Here is a 6,815-nt window from a genome sequence, read left to right on the forward strand (position 1 = left end):
TCATTGTCCCTGACAGTGACTCACAAACCAGGCAACAAACTGGCTCTTCAGGCTCCCAGTCCACACTGAGAAATGAAGGTGTTGCATCTGACCAGTCAGTGTCTTCAGACCATCGCTCCAAACAAACTGCTTTTTCCACTTGTGGGAATATTTCAAAGTTAAGTTTAAAAAAAAAAAAAGCTGGTGGCAAAGTTGTAACTGGATGGTTATAGATGCTTTTATTTCAACGCACTCTTTACTTTTTATTATTAACTGGAAGTGACAGACACAACTCTGATTTTATAATCTCGCTTTGTATTAAATATGGTAAAGCTCCTCAATATCTTTCTGATTGGTTCAAACTGGACTCTACTACGTTTAGTTCAACTATGGGATGCGCAGCTTTAAATGAGATTTTCTTTTGCTTTTACTACATTTTATTGTCTACATTTTATCTTATTGGTGATTTGTTATCTGAGAAAGGTGCTTTATAAATAAACTTTACTTACTAACATGAATAAGGTGGGTGTGTCTTACTCCACAAAGCTTTACCCAACATAATCCCAGGTACACAATCGTGGTGTGGATATTTGTGAAATGTCAAACATGTGACATTATCATTATAGGCCTGGAGCCTATCCCAGCAGTCATCGGGCGAAAGGCGGGTACAGCCTGGACAGGTCGCCAGTCCATCACAGGGCTACAATGGTACAATTAAGGTCAATTATTTGGTGTATATTTAACTTTCAACATAATTTAACTTTACATGATGGCTGCACATCGACTCAACATCTGATTTTAAATAAGTTTCTTGTTTGAATATTTTGGTTCTCACTTTTTCTGGTTTCAAAATGTTTCCTACTGCAGTGTTTCCCAACCACGGTCCTGAAGGTGCACGAATAGGTCGTAATCAGCCTTCTGTCGAGCTTAAAGAGCATGGAGTGTCTCTTTGAAGTGCCTTGTGGTGACATGAGTTGTGATTTGGTGCTTTGACAACTGAATGAAATGGTAAAAAAAATACCAAACTGAGACTAATTTTAACTTTTCTTTGAGAAGGTTGAACAGTGTGAACACTTGAATTAAACTATTTTTTAAGTGCTTTAAGGTGACATTTGTGTTTGACACAATATCACCAAATTCAATTATGTTTAAAAAAAACAGATTCAAACTGATGTAATCTCAGAAGATACACAATACTACTCATATATCATTAAACGTTAGAATTTATACTTCTCTTTGAACAAGTTGATCAGGGGAGAGCGCGAACGCAGTCCCCCACTACCAGAAATTATGCAGTCGAGATTCCCACATTTGGGGAATTCGCAAAGGTCAGTACAGCCGGAGTGCAATGGCTGAGCCTCGCCCTGGGTGAACCACCTTCATGATCATGGTATCTCCCCTGCCAGGTAAGTATGAGTTGTACAGATCACTGAGGGGGGACTCACTCGCACACATACTGAGAACACTGATGGTGCTAACAGTCTATAAGCTAACTAAACCAGAGGCTACAGAGGCTGGGATGATGCTACAACATCTGAAAACAGAGGGAACTGATCTGTGGACTGATAGATTATTAACATTTTATTTCTACAAAAGACTGCTCATGTTTCCCATAATGCACTGATGTATTTGATCACAAAAAGCTATAAAAATACATCATGTTTTATAAATCAGCCTGTCTGTAAATGACTAACAGCCCAACAGAGAGTTAAAGTGAAACTAAGTGAATCAAACTACAATCACAAACTGTTTTGTTCACATCTGACATTCAGAGAAAGTATAAAAACACACAGAAACATGTTCTGTCTGCTAACTGTGCAACCACTTCCTGTTTCTTTGTTTACTGGTGGGGGGATACTGACAGTCCTGCTGCTGCCTCCTACTGTCGTGGAGTGTGAACCAGGCTGGATGATAATGAATGGGATCTTACCACAATACACATCAAAACCACAAGAATTGTTCCAAATGATGTGGCATCTGATTTTATGTCTTCATGTGTGAAGAAACAAAGAAAAGTCATGTAGATGTTTTTTTCAGGCTGTAAAACCACACCAGCTTACAAAGCTCTATCGGTCTCTGGTGGAGAACGGAGGTAACTGCAGGATTCAACCATGAAATAAACATCTGATCCATCCATTACAGATGGTCCTGGTGTTAACTTTAAATACACAATACTTTCACATACAACCTCGGTTTAATGTTCATAGTAAACTGGCCACATGACTGTTGATCTACTTTATAAAATGACACTGAGGTATTTCAACAAAAGTAAAGACATTAAATGATCTATTTCAGAGAATTGATGTTGAACGATGGGAATAAAATTGTACGAGTGCTGCCATACAGAAAATTATTATTTTTTATAAAAAGCCTCAAAACATTCTTTCTCAAATCTGCGATTAAAAAAGAAATATTTCAACACACCAAACAGTGACTTAAAGTGATGTGGGAGGAGACAGAAGTCACTTTCTCTGTCTGTGCACCAATAAGACGACTATGAATGTGAACAGCAGAATTTTGAGGGAGAATTTATGTAAAATGTAGCCTAAATATGTACATTATTAGTATTTACTACCTGTGAAACCCTGCAATCATGCAATGCATTTTATACACATTGTGCACTGTGTTTGTCAGGGTGTAAGTACATTAGAGGAAAGGACTGAATGAATTCTGACATTTATTGAACCCGACCAACAGGCTGTGTTTACACTCCGTATAAACATGTATCCTATGTAATCTCATCACAAGTACATACACCGTCTGTGATATTCTGGCACACACGTGGACACATTCATATGACAGAAAATGTCTGATGGACTCACTGAGCGACCACTTACTCACCTTGTGTACGTCCATATGGGATTTCTGTGAAGATTTTTCTCTCTGCCTCTGTGTCAGTGTCTGGAAAAAAAAAAAAAAAAAAAAGGTACTCTGAGTAAAACAGATGTGTAACAATTAGCCAATCATGTAATCATAATTATCAGACAAATGTAATAATATTTGCATCATCACATAAACTCAACAGAAATGTCCTATTTCGAGTTTTCCACAGTATGATAGGTGACAGACTGATAGAGATTACTACCTTTTAATGGAGCCATCTTGTTTAATTTCTGCCTCCAACTGTGAGCGTGCCATATCTGTCCTGTGTGGTCCTTGTTTAGGGAGCCCAAAAGACATTTAATTGCCCATTTACATTCCTCTCTTTACTTTCAATAAACAGCTGTTATTCTTTATAGAGTTTAGGTGAATTATGAAATTATTAACTGCAGTTATTTCTATGACAATTATCTAAATACAACTTCATGCGTTTGAACTGTGCATTACACTCAGGCTGTGATGCTGAGTTTAAACACAAGACTCTTTCACAGAAGACCTTCCACTCGTCTCTGTTCATTTCTGCAAAGACAGTGAACAGCAGAGCTGTGAGCTCATTGTTAAAGCTTCAGAGTTGGGGAGGGGGGTGTTGTTGCATTTTAACTGAGCCTTTTACAGAAATGTATGTGGACTTGTAAGATTATATCAGACTACACCAGAAGGAGCAGATTCATATCAGTCTTTCATGTACAGAGATGCTGAACCCGTGTACAAATGTGTCTGAATAGTTATTTGGATTAAAAACTTAAATAATCCATTACAGATGGTCCTGATGTTGACTTTAAATACACAATACTTTCACATACACTACACCTAATATACTGCCAATTAAATATATTCTGTTCGATTAAAAACAGGAAAAATATAGTTTAAAAAGAAGGCAAAAAGAAAAGTTGAAACAATATAAAAGTGGAGCTACGGGGCATTTTTATGTTGATCTATTCTTGTTTGAATCTGGCATCTTATATAAGCAGAACTACAGCCCAGTGTGTAGTGGGTTGTTTGTTGGTGGCTGTGTATAGAGCTGCACAATTAATCACATCTCGATCTTAATTCTGACTTCCTACATTTACCTTTAAAATGTGTGCTCCGCCAATGAGTAAAATGACATCACGCACTCCCTGTTGATCACATGCTTGTTCCAGGCACGGAATCAAGAAACTAGAAGTTTTTCCTGGATGAAGTTTGGAAGAGTAGCAATGTAAGGACAGAAACAGGAACAGAGAATCAAAGTAAAAAATGTAACGCCCAGCACAGAAGAGGGTAAAGAACTTCATTAAAAATACTTTATATTTACAACAAGTCATGGTAACCAAGACAAAATAACAGATGCATTTATTCACCAGAAACAATACAACAAGCACGCTTAAATCTCATTGTTTTTCACACTATTGGGGGTGCACCGTTCCTGGAAATACTGCAATACCAGGTCGATGCGTGGAGTGGACGGAGCAAGCCCCTATTACATCTCCCTATTCCAAAAATCAATTTAATATATGGTCCCCGGGTAGGGGACGTATCAGATATTAAACTGATAAGAACAGATACTACACTTGATCTTAGCCAAAAGGCCGAGAAGCGATACCAGAAATAGGTCGGAGGAAACCAACTCATTCTCCGCAACGTCATTCTAACTCACGGTTAGACACATCAAATAGAATACGACATGATTTATGTCACAGTAAAAACTAACGATGAACAACGTTGCGCCTGTAACGCAGATGTTGTTTCGAAAGAGTAAGTTGAATTAACAATTGTCAACAAATGCGGCTTCGAGTCCCTTCCTGCACACGTGGTACGCTTCAGTCCAATAGGAAGCGTCGAAACTTAAACATAGAAAAAACTCAATTTTCCTCGCATATACGTTACAATATGTGTATTACCTTTATGTGTGCGAGTAAATAGTCAGTTGAGCTTCATGAGTCGAACGAATGTAAAGGGACAAGTGCAGTCGAGGGAAAATAATGTTTTTTCGATACGGACTCCAAACTGACAACGCTCCTGTGGTGGCCTCTAATGGAGAAGAGAGCCAGCGCACCTCATGCTCGGCTCCCGAATTAATTACTCAGCAAATACCCTAACGCACCTGCTCGGCACTGTAGGTGGTCAAACTGAAAACTATTCTTTCTAAAAAGTAAAGTTAAACGTTTAGGGAGCTCCACAACTATGACCCAAACACCAACGGTAACTTACGTACATGTACAGTTAACGGCAGTTAGCTAAAACCTTAATACCACCACCACTCCAACAATTAAAACTAACCGACACTCCCAGTAAGCAAACTTAATTAGGCTGTTAAGACAGTAAGTTAACATTCAATTTAATTAGACAAAAATGGTCAACAGTGAGAAATATGAACGTGTTGAAACTGTCCAGACCTTCAAACCGTTGGGGTTAATTAAACCGAAGCTAGCTTAATTAGCTAACCTCAACTACTCTGCTGCGTGAAACGTTTGCAATGCGCGACGAAAAATTAAACCAACTTAACAATATGTAGTTATTTATAATGTTAACACAATAGCCGTTCTTATCTCAAAGAAAAGTACAGCATATTAAGTAAACATGAACTCACTAAGGGCCATCCGCCACTTCATCACTCTTTACTCCCGTGACAGAACCAACGTGTTTCAATTAACGCATGCGCATACATCTTAAATTGAACCCAGCTTGTTGCTAATTGTCAAACTGACAAGTTTTATTTCCAATTCAACATAAAAATATGTTTGAAATCTTTCAATATGTTAGCTTTGCTTGTTCACCTCTATGACTAAATTTTTTTTTTTTTTTAAACTGACAATGACAGCGAGTTTAAATTAGCTTTAAATGTAAAAGCACATTTGCAAAGCACATGGTCAATTGGAATTATATATATATTTAAATAAATCTTTATTTTAAAAATAAATTATCAAAACAAAAAGTTTTCTGGAAGAGATTTAAACAAGTTTTGAATATGCATTTTTCAAATATTCATTGAAGAGAGACATTTTAATCCATTTTGTTTGTAAAAAACTAAAAACAAAAACCTGAAATCTGCACACTGTTTTGAGGACATTTATGAAATTTCCTCCTAATAACCAACTTGGGTTGGTCACGCTAGTGGAATATTATTCCAAGTATGCAGGTTTCATGTTTTCAGCTGGAGATGTATGCTTTTTGTTACATACTTTCATCTTGATCATTGACATTCAGAACGGTTGCATGCACAGGTAAGTCCTGCAACAGTTGCACTCGTCCATTTAACTATTTAACTATTTAACTAACTCTATTCAGTGTTATCATTATTATTTCTACCTTGTACAATTGCATTCATTATCTAGTGCAATACAACCTCTCAATAGCGCTGATAAATTAATAGAGTAATAAAGTTCTTATCTTATCTCGATAGGCAGACAGACATTTAATACCAAGATGTAATGCCACTTTACTGCTAATAGGAATTGCTGCTCCAATAAATTTCCCTTTGGAGAATAACATTGTTTAACTATCTAGATGGCAAACCCCACAATCCGCATTGCCAACCCAGATGCTCCTGAAAATCGGCAACAGGCCATTCTGATGGCGAACAAAGAGGCCCGTCTTTATCGGGATAAAAGGCTGGTCTTCCCCACGCCTCCCCCGGAGCTGCTGAACAAAGCCACTGCCCTGGCCCACGCAGAAAAGCTCCTTCAGGTGGAGGGTGTCACTGCTCCATCCCGCCAGCAGTGCCTGGGAAAGCTGCCAGTGCCGTTTGGTCAATACAAAAATGCACCGTTCCACTGGCTTGTGGCAAACGATGTGGGCTACATGAAGTCGTAAGCATTTTAAATTTAAGACAAATTTGGTAGCATGTTTACACATCTGTTTCATTCTTGGTTCAATTACTAATCTGTTTATCACAGTCAGATGATATAAATGATGCTTGTTTGAATTAAAGTAATATATATCGGTGAGTGTTTAGTGTTGTAAGTATGCTTGTTTGT

The 6,815-nt window shown here is 37.8% G+C and overlaps 2 non-coding genes across 2 annotated transcripts; both read right to left on the minus strand.

The window, feature by feature from the left end:
* Positions 1-1,229: 1,229 nt before the first annotated feature.
* On the minus strand, positions 1,230-1,393 carry LOC140307963 (U1 spliceosomal RNA). The gene has a single exon (XR_011915981.1). It is a non-coding gene; the product is annotated as a U1 spliceosomal RNA (small nuclear RNA).
* A 2,855-nt stretch (positions 1,394-4,248) lies between these two features.
* LOC140307884 (U2 spliceosomal RNA) lies at positions 4,249-4,439 on the minus strand. Its single transcript, XR_011915908.1, has one exon. It is a non-coding gene; the product is annotated as a U2 spliceosomal RNA (small nuclear RNA).
* Positions 4,440-6,815: the final 2,376 nt, after the last annotated feature.

Source organism: Leuresthes tenuis, unplaced genomic scaffold, assembly GCF_036924035.1.
Source record: "Leuresthes tenuis unplaced genomic scaffold, fLeuTen1.0.hap1 SCAF_5, whole genome shotgun sequence".
NCBI classification, from domain to species: domain Eukaryota; kingdom Metazoa; phylum Chordata; class Actinopteri; order Atheriniformes; family Atherinopsidae; genus Leuresthes; species Leuresthes tenuis.